This window comes from Triturus cristatus, chromosome 7, assembly GCF_964204655.1.
Source record: "Triturus cristatus chromosome 7, aTriCri1.1, whole genome shotgun sequence".
NCBI lineage: Eukaryota > Metazoa > Chordata > Amphibia > Caudata > Salamandridae > Triturus > Triturus cristatus.
In genome coordinates, this window is record NC_140590.1 from 905519110 (window position 1) to 905541001 (window position 21892).

Consider the following 21892-nt stretch of genomic DNA (forward strand, 5'->3'; position numbering starts at 1 on the left):
GTTCTTCACTGCTAATAATTACAAGTGCCGTTTTTCATCTGTACTTACCATTGAAGCCGCGCAAAGTATTCTACTTGCACATCTTAGGAGTAACACGACATTCAAATATGTCTGCCGCTTGTCTTCAGTTGACTGCATTTTTTGCCATGAATGTCCATTGTCTATGTCTGCTGCCTAATGCTTTATCAGTCATGTTTTTGTGCACTGGTATTCACGTGAACAAGGCTTTGCAGTAAGCCGAAACGCGTAGTGAATAAAAACCCTTGGAACTTTGGGATTACCGTGGAGTCCGTTTTTCTGAGAGCGCACGTTGGTGTCTTTGGGCCATATTATCAAGGAACGGCGATAACATTATCGCCGCTTTAGCGGCAGGAAACTGCCGCTAAAACGGCAATAATGGGCTTGATAATATGCCCTTGTGAAGTCCCATAGAAGCCCAGGTTCTGGAGGCTGGGGGTGATTCATCAAGCGGGGCTGAGAAAAAAGGGGGGTCCCAAAACTCGTTTTCCCCATGTTAATTTCCATAGGAAATTTTGCGACGAGCTACAGCCCGAACTGCTGAACGGAATTACCCCAAATTTGGCAGAAAGGTAGCGCTTGGTTCAGAAAACAAGCTTTTTTTTAAATGGTGTAAATCCATTCAGTAGTTTTTGAGAAATTCAAAGAATAAGAGTCAACAAATAAATTTCCCATAGGAAACTTTGTGCAAAGTTAGGGCCGAAACTACTGAACGGAATTACTCCAAATTTGGCAACAAAGTAGTGTTTGGATCAGAAAGCAACCTTTTCTTAAATGGTGTAAATCTGTTCAGTAGTTACTGAGAAATTTGAAGAATAAAAGTTTCGATATCTGGGCGGAGCCTAAGTCCCGTGCACGAGCTTCACTGTGATTGGCTATCAACACTCCAATGCAAAAAGTTGGTGGACAGAACTGCCAAGCCAGGTCCTCCCTGGACTGGAACCAAGCAGAATGCAGAACAATGTCAAACATCCACTCCAGTACAGAGATCTGGGCCTAAATCCATAGTTTTTTTGCTCACCATGCCATTCCAGTTTGAACCCAGCTTTTTTCAAATCAGTCTTGACCCTGTGCCTCATGGGAACCGTCCAGCCCGAACTGCCAAGCCAGGTCCTCCCTGGACTGGAACCAAGCATCCTAGGACCTGTTTCGGGGTTTCACCCCTCTTCAGCCAGTATAGCTTGATTCCAGTGGCATGGAGAGCACGGGACTACCCGTCCCACTCTGGACTGGAACCATGCATCCTAGGCCCAGACGTGGGTCCCTTGCTCACTTTGCCACTGGATTCAAGATAGCCTGGCTGATGAGGGTTATGAACCCGAAACCAGTCCCAGGATGCTTGTTTCCGGTCCAGGGAAGACATAGCTTGGCAGTTCGGGCTAGACTGTTCCCATGAGGCACAGGGTCAGACTGATTTGCATATGGCCATGTCTGAACTGGGGCGGTGGAGTGAGCTAAAGAATGATGATGGATTAAACCCAGATCAGTTTACTGGGGGTGAGTGTTTGATTTGCTCAAACGCTCCGTCCATCATTCCCTTTGGTATCGCTTTGTTCGCCCTAAGATGTCAAGTTATGCCGAGACGTGGGTCCCTTGCTCACTTTGCCACTGGATTCAAGATAGCCTGGCTGATGAGGGTTATGAACCCAAAACCGGTCCTAGAATGCTTTTATCTGGCTTTAATTTCGGCAATGCACACTCAGGCTGCTGCAGCCCATCCACTCCCACTGCTCAGAGGTGTCTGTGCACTCTTGTGCGCCCAGTCTGCTGCACACTATCCACTCCCACCACCCATAGGTGACTGCCCGCTGCTGTGGAAAGAAGCCTCTCTGCTCACCTTCTGCCACCGACGTTTGTGTAAGAGGGTGCACCACGTGTCGAAGCAACTTTCTGAGGTGTTGTCGGGATGGCCACGCATATTTGCAGGTTGTACACGCGTTCAGTTGTGGCGGTGTTGGGGGGATGTCGATTCATGAATCACAGCCTGTTAAAGCAAGATATGATTGTGTGTCATGCGTCTATCAAAGGAGAGAGACAGAGAGAGAGAGAGAGAGAGAAAGAAATCGTGAGAGGAAGACAGAGAGCACAAGAAAGACAGAGTGAGAGGAAGACAGAGAGAAAGAGAGAAACACTGAGACTGAGAGGAAGAGAGAAAAAGAAAGAAAGAGTGAGAGGAAGGCAGAGAGAAAGAGATGAAGAGAGAGAGAAACAGTGAGAGAGAGGAAGAGAGAGAGGGCGAGAGAGGAAGAGAGAGAGAGAGAAAAAGGGAGAGAGAGGAATAGAGAGAGAAAGAGCGAGATAAAGGAAGAGAGAGAGAGAAAGAGTGAGAGAGAGGAAGACAGAGAAAGAGAGAAAGAGTGAGTTACAATGAAGAGAGAAAGAGAAAAACAGTGTAATAGAGGAAGAGAGAGAGAAACAGTGTGAGAGAGAGAAAGAGTGCGCGAGAGGAAGACAGTGAAAGAAAGAATGAGAGAGAGAGGAAGAGACAGAGAAAGAGAGAAAGAGTGTGAGAGAGACAAAGGAAGAGATAGAGAGTGAGAGAAAGAGAAACAATGTGAGTGGCAGAAAGGAAGAGATGGAGAGGGAGAGTGAGTGTTGACACTGTGGAGAAAATCCTCACAATTCACCTTTCTGCCACCTGCGTGTGTTGAAGAGGGTCCACCACATGCCGAAGAAACCTCCACACCCATTGTGTACATGCGGAGCAGCGGAGCTCACAATTTAGTTTGAGTGTTGAATGCAGGATGGCCACGCATCTTCGCAGGCCTGCTAGACAAAAAGCAAGATAAGATTGTGCGTCATGAGTCCATTAAAGGAGAGAGAAAGAGAGATAGAGAGAGATGTGTCGAGAAGGCCCACGGTCATGGGGGCAGCCACATGGCAGGGTGAGGGCCGCCGCTCTGGCAGACACGTTGGCCTTCACACAAGTGAACCACACCCAGAGCCCCGGCCTATTTATTCACACATCTACACTACAGTTGGATCATCCCACTGCGCTTCCGCTTACAGGGGAAGACGACACAGGTACATGACCAAGATCTTACCCACTGTCTGAGGTAACATGGATGCGCCCACTGTCCACAACACTACAAGCACCAGCAGTATATGTACACATGGAGAGGTTTGTGCTCTGCATAGTGAGGTCTGTCTAGCACATCACCGCTACACCTGGTATTGTGTGTATTATTATTGGTGGGTGACTTGCGTCCTTCACACATGTTTGGTTGCCACATCACGCAAAATTCAGCTATTGTGTGGCTGAGGAGCCATGCCGTTTTTGGACGGTTCGCTGTCCTGTTGTGCGATGCCTCGGTGATAGTAGGGGGGGTGGTCTGGGGGGAGGTCCTGCGGGTGGTGGCAGTGGGTTTTGTGGCCTTCTTGGGTGTGGGAGGTGCATGATCAGTAGCTCTATGACATGAGTTGCTCTTCAGATGTGATTCTGGGCTGGGCTCCCTTTCAGACTGTAGGTAGTCCTCCTACTTTACACCAGTAAAAGGCACATGTTACATTCCTACTGCTAACGCAGCTTATCGCCTGTTTTATTATTATTATTATTATTAGCGTCAGATGTTGCTCTCATTTGTGGTGATTTTCTTTTGCGGAAGCTATTGCTGGAAAACTGGCGATATCGGCTGTTTTCACCAGGTTGAGAATGGAATGATAATTTAAAATCACTGAAAAAACCATAGGTTTAATGAACATTATAATTAGAAATTAGCATTTAAAAAAACATTTGAAATTCAATTAAAAAACCATAGGTTTCAGGGACATTATAGTTACAAATTATCATTTAAAAAATGTTTGAAATTCACTGAAAAAACCATAGGTTTCAGGGACATTATAGTTAGTTGAACATTTCACTTGTACAAAGCCAAAGAAATTCGGCCGTTATAGTTAATTGATCGAACTATAACTCAAGCCCCCGCAATGCACTGCTGATGACGTCACATATTACATCATTTATAAAATGGTCAGTGACATCACTAATGACATCACTGATGACATCTCAAATTACATCACTGATTACATCATCCACCTGATGCACCTCCTCATACCTTAATAAAACCTTTGATACACCCACTCTAAAATACAGACTACCATTTTCGAAACAATAGAGACACCATTGCCAGTTAGTACATACTCACACACTGATTCATAGGTTTACACACACATCCACTCATTCACCCATACAGTCTCATACATGCAGTGACTCATCAATACAAAACTATTATAGGCATTCATACACCTATACAAACACTCACATACCGCCACTCATCCAGAGTTACTCACACATCTAGTCAGTCATGCAAAGAATCAATCACACTTCTATTTACTCAACTCTACAGTTATACACACATAACCTCACTTATTCATAGTGATACTAACATATACTTACTCTCTTATACAATCACTGATACAAGTACACACTCATCCATACAGCACTCTCACAATCACTGACTCTCACGTATAGTCATTTATATACTCCAACTCTCTCATGCACTGCATTTTACATATGTAGTTACTTGGACATGTGGCACTGAGATATCCATTCACTCACCAACACACCCATACACACACTCACACACCCAGACAGCTGTTTCCACATGCAGTCTTGATCCCATACACCCAGTGAAAAAAGAACTCACATATCTATGCACAAAGTCACACTCCTCCCACCCACCCACACACACACTCAGGCACCCATACAAATACTCAGGCTACCAATCAATAACCCATATAGACACTCATGTAGCTACTAGTCAACCAATGCAGCAGCTTACACAGCAATAGACAGACTGATACAGACATTCTCACAGTTTAGTCACTAACCCATGAATTCAGTAAGACGCATTTAATCACTCACTTGTACAGTCAGTCACACACCTACTAAATCCTACATCCACACACCTATACACCCACTCATTTTTCACTATACCTTGGCCAATTATTTATAAAACATATTTGACTTGGCTGAAAGAGGTTAATGAGCTTCAGGACTTTGGGGCTTGGGACCTTATAGGTATTTCGCAATTGGGAGATGTATGGATGGGGGACCACATGCGATCCTTCGATGACTTCAGACCAGATTCTCCCTGCACCAATCACTATTCTATAGGTATCTACAACTGCGGCACGCCCTACATGCACACCTTACAACAGGTACAGGTCTTCCTGATCACAGCCTGAAGCTCAGATTATGTTTGGAGACCTGGGGAAGGGTGGCATTTCCTGCATTTATCGTACACTGATCAACAATACCCCTACTTCCCTAGACCATCTGCGTGCACAATGGGAGGACTGGGTGGGCCCCTTGGAAGAGGAGGACTGGCGTGACGCCCTTATGGCCTCCAGAATGGTCACTACATCCGCGAGACTGCGCTTGGTGCAACTCTACTACTTACACATCGCATACCTCACTCCGGTGCGCCTTCATCGGGCGGGGCTCAGTCCGACCTCAGCCTGTACCAGGTGTGGCCATACCCGAGCTGACTTCCTTCATATGGTATGGACCTGCCCCCATCTGGCACGGTTCTGGAGGGACATCGAGGAAGAGCTTAAAGAAATCTTAGGGTGGGAGGTCCCCCATGACCCAAATCACACAATCCTGGGTATCACTGATGGGTTGGATTGGTCTCATAATGAGAAATTGTTTTTTACTACAGCTATGGTGGTAGCCAAGAGAGACATTGCGGCTTCCTGGAAATGCCGTGAACCCCTGAGTGTGGGGCGATGGCTGACTGGGGTGGACTGGTGTGCCACACAGGAGAAAGTCATTTACGTGGCATGTGGGTGCCCCAAGAAATATCGCAGAGACTGGGGGAAATGGTTGGGGGGAGGTCTAATCCTTAAGGGATTTTCCGATTTCTTTCTATTTTGTTTTATTAATGTATGGATACAAGGGAGCGCAAATTTGTGTACGTTATCCTATATTATTATGGTGTGGTACTGATTGGCTGGTGCATTCCTTTTATAAATCAATAAAAATGTGTTTATCCAAAAAAAAAACATATTTAAACTTTACAGAAACACACAGTCACTGGATAGTGATGTCATCAGTGATGTCATTTGAGATGTCATCAGTGATGTCATCAGTGATGTCACTGACCATGTCATGAATGATGTAATATGTGATGTCATCAGCAGTGCATTGCGGGGGCATGAGTTATAGTTCAACTAACTATAACGGACAAATTTCTATGGTTTTGTACAAGTGAAATGTGCAACTAACTATAACATCCTTGAAACCTATGTTTTTTTCATTGGATTTCTAAGGTTTTTTAAATGCTAATTTGCAACTATAACGTCCCAGAAACCTATGGTTTTTTCAGTGAATATATATATATATATATATATTTATATTACCTACTGGCGGTCGCCAGTAGGTAGTTATAGTTAGGACCCTGTTTCCATAGGAAAACCGCAACATTCTATTTGGAATAACTTTGGCGCCGGTCGACGAATCCTCGCGAAATTTTCAAAACTAATGGGGCGCTACGCTCCGCTCCTACCCTGAAAGTCTCGGGGGGATTCGTCAAGCGGGGGCTGAGATAAAAGGGGGGTCCCAAAACGCGTTTTTCCCATGCATTTTTCCATAGGACCTTTAGACACAGCTACAGCCCGAACGGCTGAACAGAGTTCCTTGAAATTTGGCAGAGAGGTAGTCTACAGGTCAAGGAAGTGCCTTTTGTAGGTTTGGTGTAAATCTGTTCAGTAGATTCTGAGAAAATAGCCTTTAAATCAATATATATATCTGAGCCAGCTTACGGTGCGCTTACGGTGCGCTTACCGTACGCGCACGCCGCCGTGCGCGAGCGCGATTCTGATTGGCTGTTAGATCTTAGTAAACATTCGAATCGGTCGAAACCAGGAAGCGGCGGCCGCCATTTTCTCTCTCGCAGTCTGAGAGGGGGTTAAAAAACAAAGGCCAAAAAAATGTAAAGATGCTGTTTAGACAGCTCCTAAGCACCCAGCCATGTTGAGGGAGTCCTCAAAGACCCCCCAAGGCCAAAAACGGAATTTTAATTTTTTCGCTAATTTCGCCGATTACGCTTACCGTACGCGTACGGTAAAAATTAATAAAAAAAAAAATATATCCATACTCTCCCCACCCCATGTGCAAATGGAGCCCGAAGTGCTCCATTTGTGCATGGCATATAACAGCTGTGAAAAACTAAAATATTACCTTTCACAACGAAGCGCATCATATGTCCTCCATGTGCGCACGGTGCACGGAACGAACTGCGTTAAGTGGGCGTGCACGCCACGAATGGCGTAAAGTAACTTAGCATTTAAAAAACCGTACAAATTCACTGAAAAAACCATAGGTTTCACACACGTTATAGTTAGGAATTAGCATTTAAAAAACCTTGCAAATTCAGTGAAAAAACCATAGGTTTCACACATGTTATAGTTAGCTGGAAATTTTACTGATAAAAAACCAATGAAATTCCCCCATTATAGTTAGTGCAGGCAACTATAACTCACGCGACCGCAATCTTCTGCTGATGCTAATACTGTATTTAGACACTTATTTGCCCATGTCTTCTTCCATTAAATTTTAGCTATACATATATTACAAATATTTTTTTTTCATAAAGACACATATGTCATCAGCAGAGGATTGCGGTCGCGTGAGTTATAGTTGCCTGCACTAACTATAACGGGGGAATTTCATTGGTTTTTTATCAGTAAAATTTCCAGCTAACTATAACATGTGTGAAACCTATGGTTTTTTCACTGAATATATATATATATATATATATATATATATATATATATATATATATATATATATATCACTGAAAAAACCATAGGTTTCAGGGGTGTTATAGTTAGCTGGACATTTCCCTCATACAAAACCCTAGAAATTCCCCTGTTATAGTTAGTTCAGCTAACTATAACTTGCGCCCTCGCAATGCACTGCTGATGACATCACATATTACATCACTCATGACATGGTCAGTGACATCATTGATGACATCTCAAATTACATCACTGATGACATCACTGATGACGTCATCCATGTGATAAATTAGTGCATCTTCTCACACCCTAATATAACCTTTGATACACCGACTCAAAATTTCAGACGGCCATTTTGAAAACCATAGATACTCCAATACGAATAACTACATACCCACTCATTAACTCTTAGGTCTACATACACCTCCACTCACTCACCTGTACAGTCACTCATTCTTACAGTCACTCCGTACAAGACTATCATATGCATTTATACACCTACATAGACACTCACACACCACCAATCATCCATAGAGGTACTCTCACACCTAGTCAGTCATTCAAATAATTAATCACACTCTCATTTACTAATCTACGCAGTTAAACACACTCAAGTTCACTTACTCATAAAAATAGCACCACATTCTTGATCATTGATACAAGCACACACTCATCCATACAGCCACTCTCACAATCACACACTCTCACATATACCCTCTTATATACTCTTACACGCATATATACTGCCTTTCACATACATAGTTAGTCACACATGTACCACTGAGATATACATTCAATCCCTAACACACCCATACATAGAGTCACTCAACCATACCGTTTATCACAGATGCACTCTTAAAACCATGCACCCATAGAATCACCCACTCACACATCTATGCATAGAGTCACACACACCCTACCCACACAAACACTCAGGCACCCATACAGATACTCAGACAACCAATCAATAACCCATATAGACACTCATATAGCTATTTACAAAACCATGCAGCCACTTATACACCTACACACAGACACATACAGACATTCACACAGTTTAGTCACTAGTCTGCAGTAAGATACATTTAATGACTCACTTATGGAGTCAGTTGCGCACCTAGAAAATCATCCATTCACACACTTGTACACCCACTCATTCTTCCACAGGCCTTTCACTATAAATATATAAAACATATTTAAACTTTACAGAAACACACAGTCACTGGATGACGTCATCAGTGATGTCATCAGTGATGTCATTTGAGATGTCATCAGTGATGTCATCAGTGATGTCACTGACCATGTCATGAGTGATGTAATATGTGACGTCATCAGCAGTGCATTGCGGGGGCGCGAGTTATAGTTAGCTGAACTAACTATAACAGGGGAATTTCTAGCGTTTTGTTCGAGGGAAATGTCCAGCTAACTATATCACCCCTGAAACCTATGGTTTTTTCAGTGAATTTCAAAGGTTTTTAAATGCCAATTCCTAACTATAACGTTCATGAAACCTATGTTTTTTTCAGGGAATTTCAAAGGTTTTTCAAATGCTAATTCATATCTATAACTTATCTCTGAAGATATCATGTTTAATGATTTTGATTGGATTTCTATATTTTTCAAATTCAGTGTGTCAATTTCATTAATTACATTTTTTTTAAATACTTTTTTATCACCCTTTTTTAAACTTATTTTTTCAATTAATTCTTTTAAAAATTAAAAAATATTATTTGAACTTAATGGGTTTTTCAAACATATTTTTTTATATTTTTCAAAATATTTTTTTAACTATATGTGCAAAACTTTATTTTATGTATATATTTTTTCAATGTTTTTGGATGCGCGCACCCTATGCGCACCGTTCTCGATCCCTACGTGATAGCATCCGCGCATGGTACGAGTTGGGTATGTGTTTAGTGCACGATCGCAATGCGACCGGTACGCGACTCCCAGCCTATACGCCACAAGTTCGATGTACGTAACGCGACGTTTACGCGCCTCCGCGACGCGTCATCTGCGTCTATGACACGGTAGGTGCGCGTATCCCGCGAAATATTTAACATTTAAAAAAACATATATATATGTATTTCATGTGAATATTACTTGAAGACAAACTCTAAACTAGTCTTAAAACTAATATATTTTTACATCTAATCCTATATTTCTTTTTAATTCAATTTCGCAGATGCGCGCTGGGTGCGTGCTGCGTACGCGCAGGGTGCGCGGATTCCATGTGACCTGCAAAAAAAGAGATTTGATTGGTTCATTACACTTCCTATTCTAACTATTGAAAGACCCCACCCATTTCAATCATTCTTCTTTGACCTTCTTTAGAACACCATCATTTTTTAGACTAAGTTTACGCTTAGCTCTAACTTTTTTCAACCAAAAATGGCTTCAGGGCAGCAGGCATCACCTGCATCACCTCATAACTCTGGGGATGAATTTTTGCCGGAGGCACCACTCCAAAAACGTTTTTCTTCAGTGGTGTGGAAATTTTTTACTTTTCCCGAGGGGCAGAATAAGACCAATGCCACCTTGGCCACGTGCTAGATTTGCAAAAGAGTCCTATCGAGCGGGGATCCTAACAAGAAATACTCTTGCGGCACGGCAAGTATGATGAAGCACATGAGGACCCTTCATCCAAACAATCTTGCGCCATCCACCTCATCGCAGCCGAGCACATCAAGAGTGCATCCATCAGCCCAAACCTTGGACATCCGTCCTCAATTTCAATTTTTAAAAGTGCTCCGCACTAAGTGCACTGCAACTTTGTGCTATGGTGAGCAGTCGATCGATCTGATCTGCCGCCGCCAAGAAAGTCACATTTGCTATTTTGTTTATTTTTTTTTATTGTTCCCTGAAGTTCATTGTTTGGTTTCTCCTGTTTTTTTTGTTTTTTTTTTGCAGAAAAACCAAAAAAAATTACAAATTGTTCAGAAAACCCCCAAAAAATTATAAAAGAAGAAAGAAGAAAAAAAAAGTTCTTGTAAGAACTAACTTTCCTGGATTAAAAAAAGAGCTACATTTCTTTGTTAGTGTTAGTGAATGTATGTGTAGTATGTAATTGTCTGAATGAATGCATTAGTAGCGTATGGTGAATGTTTAAGTGCAGAACTATGAGGAAGTGCTGCAGCATCACACAGTAACCTCTTTAACTGCAGTGTGCTGTAGTACTTCCGAAGCACAGGGATGCAACATATGTACATAAATATGTTGCAAATCTATGCTTCTCTCTGCACGGCTGCTTAAACTGCAGCCATGTGGTGACACAGGCAGCCTTGCACCATACTGCAAGGATATCTGTGTCATGTGCTGTTTGTTTTTCTGCAGGAAGACACACCTTCCTACACAAAAACAATGAGAAAATGCATTTTTGTCCTACAATGTATGCTAAACATTTCAGCATGCATTGAAGATATAAAAATGTGGAGAAATGAAAACAATTCTCCTTGTTGTACTTTCCTACACCAATTTTAGAATGGTGCAGCATTCACACACATATCGAGATGTATGATTTATGATAAATCTAGACATGTGTCTTGTTCTATGAGTATTAAGTGCAATCATGCACAGCAACACTTATAGAACACCCTTTCAACACAAAGTGGTATGCATGATGAGGTTATATTTACATGGAGTATAAAAAGTGCCCAGAGTGCCTTTTCCTCTCTTTGTAAATATAAAAGAGTATCTTGCACAATAATTATGTTACAAAAAGTGACATATTTCCGTTTTTAAATTTCCTTGCAAGTGATAGAAGGTAAGCACAGAGTTTTGTCTGCAAAGATGTTCAAAGAAGAATGATTGAAATAATTGCGGTCCTTCAACAGCTAAAAAGGTGAAATATTATGAACCCCTCAAATCTCTTTTTTTTGCAGGTCACATGATATCTGATTATGGTCAGATTTCTAAACTACATAAACAGAGTGTTTTTAGAAACGTGTTTCAACTTTGTAGCTTCTTGCAGGCCTCTTCATTCTGCATATTGAGACTTAGTTAAACTTACCTTCACAGTAATAGGAATAAAAAATGGTATACATTTTTTTCTGTTTTTCATTCAAATATAAATTCATATAAATTGCTTATTTTAAAATTTGGATCTGTGAAAGAAAAGGAAAAAAAATTATAACATGTAATAAAACATTTTATACAACACAGCATATTTTCCACAAAGTAATTTTTTTGCCTTTTTTGCTGTTCTCAGAATATATTAAATTTCACTAAAAATAGTGATTTCAATAGTACTCATCACTTAACAGCGGGCAAAAATCTCAAAGATTGTTAAAAAACCCAACATGCCATTCTCAAAATACAAATCACAGAAAAATAAAATGCACACAGCTAACAACATTTTTTAACTTTAACTCACAAAAACTGTAAATGATGTCGCTATAAAATATTCACCAAATCTAAAGTTGAATTTTTGGAGGATGCACCACGCCCACAACGTTTTCCTTTAGTGATGTGGAAATTTTCTACTTTTCTCGAGGGGCAAACAAAGACCAATACCACCTTTCTCATGCACAAGATTTTCAAAAGAGTTCTGTTACGAGGAGATCCTAACAAAAAATACTCATGCGGCACAGCAAGTATGATGAAACACCTAAGGACCCTTCAGCCAAACAATCTTGCACGAGAAGAGTGCAAACAGATGAGAAACACTCCTGTTCTGCATCTGTAAAAAAGAATCAAAAATAAATGTATAATAATAACTTTCAAAATTATACTATTCCATTACTGTACAAACACATTTTATATAAATACTGACTAAGAAACTATGTCCCTGAACCACAAGTGTGACGATGGTTAAAACACTACATGCATAGTGCATACTACTTTGAAGGTGTTCATGCCCTAAAGCCTACCTCACTAAAACTCTACATGCTAACTGACTAAATGATTACAGTACTATAAGGAGACACACTGGGTGAGTGACAGGGTGTTTGCTAGAAGAGTATGAATACTAACTAGGGAATTGAAGGTGTGAAACACAACTGTGTAGGTGATTAGAGGACTGCATCCATACTGCATAGGCATTTAAAGCAGTACATGTTCTAAGGTCTGGCTCACTGCATCACTACTTGGGTACTGAATGAATGATTAGAGTATAGCAAGGAGAGTGCCTAGGTGAATTTATAAGTGCTAGGCTTTTCGCACAGGGAATGGATTAGTACTTGGTACTGGATGGGTCACTAGAGGAGTGCAAAGGCAGTGACAAGATGTTTGCTGGACTGTATGGATACTGACTAGGAAATTGAAAGTGTGAAAGACAAGTGTCTAGGTGGTTAGAAGACTGCATGCATAGTGGATAGGGGTTTGAAGCAGTCCATGTGCTAAGAACTGGCTCAGTGCATGAATACTTAGCCACTGACTGAATGATTAGAGTACTGCAAAGATAGTATCTTGGTGAATTTATAAGTGTTTGGGTTTTGGCACAGTGAATGGATTAGTACATAGTGTTGAATGGGTCACTAGAAGACTGCAAAGGGAGTGACAGGGTGTTTCCTGGAAGTGTATGGATACTGACTAGGGAATTGAAGGTGTAAAAGACAAGTGTATAGTATGTTAGAACACTACATGCATACTGCATAGACATTTGAAGCAATCTATTTGGTACTTAGAAACTGACTAAATAATCAGACTACTTCTAGGACAGTGCTTAGGTAAAACTTTTACATTTTCAGTCCTGCCACAGTGAACAGAATAGTACATGGTACTGCACCTTAGTGTCAAACCCTGACTCATTTTATCAATGCATAAGCAAAGGCTAGCTTCTAATGCTACTAAAACTTGACAACATGACAGGTTTTAAAAGAGTTATCTGCTAAAAAATACACGATGTTACCAAATGTTTCTCTCACAGTGGTTCCCAAATGCACCCAGACTCACAGTGTGATTCTAGACAAGCACCACTATCCCTAGGAGTTTACCAAAACTCATTCACTACAGTGCAAGTGGTAAGGGAACTGCACACAATCTACATATTTCAGGACTGCACTTTTCTGTCAAAGCCTAACTCATTTAATCAAATCCTAAGCCATAACTGTCTTCTAATGCTACTAAAACTTCACAACATGACAGGTTAAAACAGTTATCTGTCAGCAAATACACGATGTTACCAAATGCTTCTCTCACAGTGGTTCCCAAATGCACACAGACTCACTGTGTGATTCTAGACAAACAACACTATCCCTTGCACTATACCAAAACACATTTCTTCATCTAGAAGGAGTACTACATTTTAGTGTAGAAACATAACTCATTACACAAATTCATAAACAATGACTGGTTTCTAATTCTACCAAAATATAAAAACAGCACAGTTATCTGTCTGCAAACACATGAAAAACACAAATGCTTATCACAGAATGGTTTCTACATGCACACACACTGTCAATAAGATTGTAGAGAAAAAAAGTACTCCCTACACTTTAACAGGAGAAATACATTAGTCTTATTAAAATCAAAATAGTCTACATACATCCCCTCACAATTAAATAACTGACCTTTTTGTAGATTAAGAAGTATATCAGTCACACACCAGATTTTCTTTTACAGAATATCTGCACTGTGCACCTCTCAGCAAAATCAAAGAATGGAAAAGATTCCCTTTCATTTTCCACACATATACATGTAAACATCAAATCACAATCCTTCACACATAAATTCAAAAGCAAACACACATTTCTATTGGTTAAACATTTCAACCCTTTGCAAATGAAATACATTTCAACCCTTCCCCCAATCTGCCTTCTGCCTGTTACCATAGAAACAGGTCATGGAACACTGCACTGAGCACACAGGTCACAAGTTCAGCACACAATGTTGCTAAACAAGACAGCAAGTGTGCTTGACTTTTCAACATATCAGCTTATCATGTATAATGTTCCTTACAAACTGTTTTTGTTAACCAATAAGAATCATGCCTTTAACAGAAATATACACCCTACCTTTCAATGTAGAAAGTTGTAATACAACCAATGATTTCTTGTCTTTTTTCAATTTTTTTCCCTTGGATCCGCGCACCCAACGCGAGAGAATGCGTGCACCCAACGCAATAGGATGCGTGCACCCTGCACGCAATTCGCTGTTTAAAAAAAAAAAAAGGGGGGCCCCAGGGGGTCCTTCTGGGACACCCTAAGCACCTCTAGAGGGTCAGTGTATTTCCACTCTGCCCCCTTTATATATTTTACACACTTATTCCCCTTCCTTCTTCAGCCTCGCTTCTACCATGGCAGAAAATGGCCACCAACAGTTCCTGGTTTAGAATGTAGACAAGACACTCAATAGCCAATTAGCATTCAGCGCGCGATCGGGAGGCTGCACGCTCGGTTCGGGGAGGGTGCGCTTACGGTGCAGGTAGGGTCCGCGGATCCTCCCCGGCCATAGATATATATGTACTTTTAACTCTAATTTTCTCAGGAACTACTGAACGGATTTACACCATTTATGCAAAAGGCACAAGTCTGAACTGAGGACTACCTCTTTGCCAAATTTGGTGTCATTCCGTTTAGCGGTTCAGGCTGTAGCTGCGACAACAGATCCTATGGGAAATTGCATGGGGAAAACACGTTTTGGGACCCCCCTTTTTTCTCGGCCCCCGCTTGACGAATCACCACAAAACTTTCAGGGTAGGAACGGAGCGGAGCTGGCCAAAACTTTGGATAATTTCGTGAGGATTCATTAACCGGCGCCAGACTTATTGGGAACAGAATGTTGCGGATTTCCTTGGAAAATAGGTCCTAACTATAACTATCTACTGGCGACCGCCAGTAGATAATATACATATATATATATATATAGATATATATATATATATATACATATATATATATATGTAAGTGATCATGTGCATTAACCCCTCATTGCTTTCCATTACAATGTGTTGCTAGACTGCTAGACTAGTAATCTTCATTCTCATTTGATGGTAACTTTTGCAAGCCATGTTAATATATCTATATTTACATTTTCATATTGTTTGAATTTGGCATTTGGGAAAGCCGTTTTTTTTAGAGTGTTGCACAAATAAAACATCATGCTTTATTCTGAAAACGGTCTTTTGATGTGCCTCATTTTAAGAGAGTGAAATCCCTTTACATGTGTTTTTATTACTTTGCTGTGTGTGTACCCACTTGTGGGAGAGCTGTACTTTCTACTATTTTGGAGGGCGAAGCAATACACTGAGACACATCAAAGCCAGTCAGAATCCACAGTTCAAAATAGGAGTACAATACACTTGTCTGATAACCTGTGCTTACCCTCAGGTAGCATGATACCGAGCAGTCAGGCTTATCCTCAGGGCTCGAGTGTAAAGTATTGGCACAACAACAACCCTTGCAACACACTGTGTTAGCTGCAAAAAACACACACGCTGAAATCAAAACTAGATACACATTGTATGTAAACTCTATAGTTAAACACAATTGTCAAACTTCTCTTAATGAAATCAAAACAAAACACACGTTGTATATGCACTTTACAGTTATATGCAATTATCGGACTTTCCCATTACAAAAAGGTCAAATAGTCACCAGTCTGTGACTACGCCTCACGACCAAGCCCCTCAATCCTTGAACTACACCAGCCAACTATACAAGTTGCCCCGACTGGTGCCCTGTTGACTAGACAGTCGGAAGTACTTAACAATGGAATAAACAGTTATTTACTTGCGTCCATCTGGATTAGACCTCTAGACACCTGACAGCACATGCAGATGCGTGATGCAAGATCTCTATCTCCCATAGACAAAAGGTTGTGACCGAGGACGCTGGCGTGCTTCCACGTTTGGAGAACAATTTTACCCTCAAGAGGTGTCGTATATTTCCTACACATCTAAATAGGATCTGCACATTTAGACACCACAAACTAAGGGATTGGTGTCCAGACTGATTCCAGACACCCCCAAAGTAAATGTTAGGCTTTAGACCAGCTAGCACACAGAGACACCATAAGCCCCCTCACCTTACCAAGGTGATAATAGTTTCTGGCAACTATCGAACATGACAACCCTTGATCCTTCAGGGATCCTGGAAACAGTACAGTACTTTTTGTTCAGTAACTCGTGCATCTTCTCAGAGAGATATACAGACTAAACGACGGGGACATTTTCATTAAGCATTTATTGAATCAGTGTCATTCTGGTATAAAATACGTGTGCTGCGACAAACATTAGACTGAAACAGATATATACGATTGCAAGCACCGACAAAGTGAATAAAAGGTAGAATTCTATCATGGTGCTAAAACAATGAATGTATGTAGGCATATTGATACATAGCAATAATCAAGGGTACTCCTAAGATACGAACCCTAGCTAGGTGTACCTAAGTGTATCTAGCATGTATGTAGGTGTGAAGCCAAGAATCTCCCTAGGAAAGAGCCAACTTCATTACATGATGAGAAAGAACTAAGGACCCGATCTTGGTCTTGAGTTAGACACCCAGCAAGGGATGTCAGACCATTGCATGCTGGAGTTTCTGTGTGTAGGGACTCCAGAGTATCATGTGTCAGCATGGAAGCTTCTCCTCTGGTTCACCCAGCGAAGATGTGGTACCCAAAAGGTACCCTCAGGGGTTCTACCTAGATGTGTCCTCCAAGGATGACGATAGCGGTGACTTTTGTACAGAGTTATTAGACAGAAGATGGTAATACTGCTGTGTGGTACTAAGAATCCTCATGCATAATAAATGCAGTTACTTTTAAAAGAAAACCACACAACATTTATTCGGCACATAACTAGGCAAAAGGTCAGTGCCAGAGCTGTTATGTAGAGCAAGGTAGGACAAATGTAGGTAAATGGTCCTGCAGCTACCTAGGCCTATATTTGGGTACATTGTGGCTCATAACAGCGGAGGTATGACCTACCATAGCACTGACAGTCAATGACTGGTGTGGGGAAGTCTGGTCGTGTTAGGAAAGCTGTGGCCAACGCAATTAAAAAAGAAGTGAAATCACTTTGCGGTTTGGAAGCATCTCTCGTACAAACGGAGGAAGATATTTAATCCATTATTGTGAATGGAGAGTGCGAAAGTGACAATGACGTGGCAGAAATGCCAAAGAAGGTATTAACAGCAGGGAAAAGGAAAAGGAGCAAGAGAAATGAAGAAACCTTACACAGCAACATTGGAGATGACTATCCCATAGACATTTGGCTGATGCTTGCCTCCTATATACGCCCAGAATATATCGTGAAATTTGCTCTTATTTGTAAGAATGCCTGGACTGTTACTTGCACTGCAGCATTTTGGATGAGATTGTACAAAAGGCACTATCAAATTACTGCTCTGCTTCCAGTCCGCTTGAGGCCAGAGTGCATTGAAAAACTGCGATGTCTGCGAGCATGTGTGATCCGTTCATTGTTTCATATGTATGAGCCGTTTACTTCTTGACTGGGAAAAAGACCTACAATCCCGGAATCGAGCTTATTCTAAATGGTTACTTTTCTGGTGCAGAAAGACTATTGGGATTCGGCAAGAACCAATGTGGGAGTTTAACTTCAAGTTCCAAAAGCAGTTTCCTAGATCCAAGGAAAACAGTCATCATGTACTGCGTCCTCCATCTAGATATGAGGAAGTGCGTACTAACCCAGATCAGGACTGCTGCCTGCTGCAAGTCACCATCCTCAATTTTATATTCATACCAGTTGTCATGGGCATGACATTATCCTGTCTCCCCCTGTTCTTTCTGAATCTTGAAACTCGTCCGGCGGAGCCCGAACCGCATGGCCGATTCCCGGTGGAGCTGCACCGACAGCTATAGGGAAGACTGGCCATGGCACACCGCTTTGGCCGTCACCTACCCAGCCGGACTTCAGACATTTGTCTTGCCTTTTTCTACGCCGATGTCTCCTTCCAATGGACTCCCAGCTCCCCCTGTTCTTTTTGAATCTTGAAACTCATCCGGCAGAGCCCGAACCGCATGGCCGATTCCCGGTGGAGCTGCACCGACAGCTATAGGGGAGACTGGCCCTGGCACACCGCTTTGGCCTTCACCTATCCAGCCGGACTTCTGACATATGTCTCGCCTTTCTCTCTGCCGCTGTCTCCTCCCAGCTCACTCTGTTCTTTTTGAATCCTGACACTCGTCCTGCCAATAACTCCTGTATTGAGTTTGTAATTGTTCCGTAATTAATGTGAATTTTTCAGTAACTGGTAACACGCTGTTTCCTTATGTAAAGCGCTCTGATGCCTCCGGGTCTAGCTAGTGCTACATAAAACTCTCTAAATAAAATAAATAAATAAATGACCTCAGACAAAGGCCACAATATCAGGCACTGTGGTACTCCTGATCAGTAGTCTGAAGACAGTCTCAGATCCCATCTCAGGTTCTCCAAACATCCCTTGGGCACCACATGCTATGGAGCACAAGCGAGCACGGGTCTCCTGATTGTAAGTATGGGTCCCTCACACTCTGCAAGCTTCCCCATGCACTCCTCAAACTCCTCCCATCCCGGAACCTCAGATGACTGCTGATCTTTGTGTACACACTCCTCTTGCACTGCGAGATGATGGTGTTTGTCAGGATGGTCCTTTTCCCAACCACAATCCCTTCCATTTGTCTACATCACACCCAGTGTAGTGAGACCCTTTTTGTCCCTGGGATCTTGTGGATAGGAGGCCAGCTCACCGGCCCTTGGAGAGTACTTCGAGACCCAGGCCATGACAGTTGGCATTTAGCTGGCAGCCAGAAATGTCCAGGCAAAATCCACTGAGTGATAGACCTCTTCTTGGAGAACGACAAGCTCCAAGCCACCACAAGTCTTCGGATAGTCCAGTTGCAGTCCCTCCTGCACTAATGATTCCTTGTGTCAAGGTCCCAGTTTCAAACCAGAGTAGTATGGTTCCAAATCCAAAAGTGTCTCTTCTTTCAGAGGCCGAAGCCCCAGTAGTTATACCCACTATGGCCTTTGAAGATATGATGAGATCAAAAGGCCACCTTTGAAATGCACAGGCCATCTCTAAATTGTGTCCTGTCTGCCATCCCACACCGGGAGGTTTGCTCACAATCTTTAGTGGGATAAAGACCCTGCCCCTTTGAATGCAGGTGCCAATTCCACCCCCACCTAACCACCACAGAAAAGCCCCTCAGAGTGAGAAGTCTGCAGTTTCCTGTGAACCCCTAGTTTATGGCCCTCTATTAGGAATGCACAGATGTGGCTACCCCTAGCTCCCAATTGTCAATTAGGAGACCAGCTGCCAGGGACACAGAGCCAAGCACAACAAATTGTTCACTTTCCCAAAGTGATATTTCCATCACCATAATGTTCAACCCCCTATTACTACCAGAGAGGGTTCGCAGTTAATAACTCATCAAAACCAAAAACGATACTGTTACTATTCTGCCTGTAGGAACTAATGCTCGACAACTTTTCCCTACACCACCTCCGCTAATCCAATGCAAGAAGCATTGTACCGAACACACCATATGGTGTAATTCACGACTCGTGCAAGTAATGCATACACACCTTCTTGTGCAACCTCTTTCCAACACCTCACCCTGTCACCAGGGAGAACTCCAATATAGCAGGAGGTATGCAGATCCTTGGGGCGGAGCTTTCTAAATGCCAAACCGAGGAACAGTAACCAGTGCACAAAGACCCCACCAGGCGCAAACCATTTGGCACAATCAATGAGCTACCTCCATGGATGGCACAACCGAGTCAACAGGCCCACGGAGGCACATTCGAGGTACATGCCCCTGGTATAGGTCTTACCCCATGACAAGGGACTTACAGCTAACTCCAATCAGCCAATCATATATGCACTGCTACACAGTATGTATATAATGAGCACAGCGTTTTGACACTGCACAGCAGTGCCAGACGCGCTCATGTCCTAAGGCTAGCATCCGGATCAGCAGGAAACTGGGAAAGAGAAAAGTCAAGGGAAAGCACCCTGGAAAGGTCAATCTCCAACAATTTCTGACAGGTAAGGGTCTTGAAGTCTCTGATGAAGGGCATTCCACTTAAGACACAAGCCTTAAAAACATTGCCTTTCACAACTTATGGCTAGCTATGGTAACAAAGCACCTCCAAGCCCTCAGGTTCACAATCAATACATTTTAGACATGCTCTATAACTAAAATAATCTTGCCCATGGTAATTTCTACAATAATGTCTGGGCATGGCTATGCTTCTACATTGGGCACAGGGCATGGCTGATGCCCTTTTCCTCCTACTAGCTCCCAGAAACGGGTACTTCCTGCCTCTGCGCTCAGAGGGCAGTAGACATAGAGCATGGTCTGCACTCTATGCTCAGTAATCCTGCACGGACTACAAATTGGGCCCTATACACTGCTAATGTTGCTATCAATTAGACTTCACATGACTAAATGACTTCTTAGACTTGTCAAAAAACGACCTATGCTGTAAGTGTGTGAAACAGCAGAGCTTCCTTTGTTGATATCTGCTCACACCACATCCATCTTCTTAGCCCTGAGATGCTCCGTCAAGGGCCCTGCCAGATGCCGGCCTGGCCGGGCCTTTTAACATGATACATTAAAGCCCATTCAGTTAATGGGCCACACAAATTACTTTGCACCCCTCAGAATTTGATTGAAAAGGAAAATAATGTTCTTTATGTTAGAGAAAATTCCTGTGCGCACCTGACTTTCTTTCACAAAGTAACTAGCTATGATATGTAAACGTCAGTCGTTCGCTAGTTATATGTCAGGTTTTGTGACTAGCTCTGTTCATGATTCAGCCCAAAAATCTAAAAATGGAACAAAATACATCAACGAATGTTCCAGTGAATCACTTCTCCCGAATTTCAATGACACAGTGAAAGAAAAAGGTTTGCATCTATTTAAAATAAATGCAAAATGTACTGAAAATGGGTGCGCTTCTCACCGAAGTTGCTTTCCTAATGTACCAGGCGACCTTGTCTTCGGCTTAAAAGTGCCCGTTGAAAAACGCTCTGTGAGTCAGCATTGCGCATCTATGGCCTGCAGAAGGGAAGGCCCTCCTGACCGTCGTTTTCTGTGGGTGTATCTGTTTGTTTTACAACTTGAAAGCATAATCTACCTTTTTGAAATTCAAAGAATATATTTAGTAGATGAAGCTCAATTATTTAACTGAACGTTGCTGCAGGACCAATGATGTAAAAAAAAATATGTCTAAGAATAATTATTT

The 21892-nt window shown here is 42.1% G+C and overlaps 1 pseudogene; it reads left to right on the forward strand.

Moving 5' to 3' along the window:
- Positions 1–17645: 17645 nt before the first annotated feature.
- On the forward strand, positions 17646–18522 carry LOC146810824 (transmembrane protein 183A pseudogene; annotated as a pseudogene).
- Positions 18523–21892: the final 3370 nt, after the last annotated feature.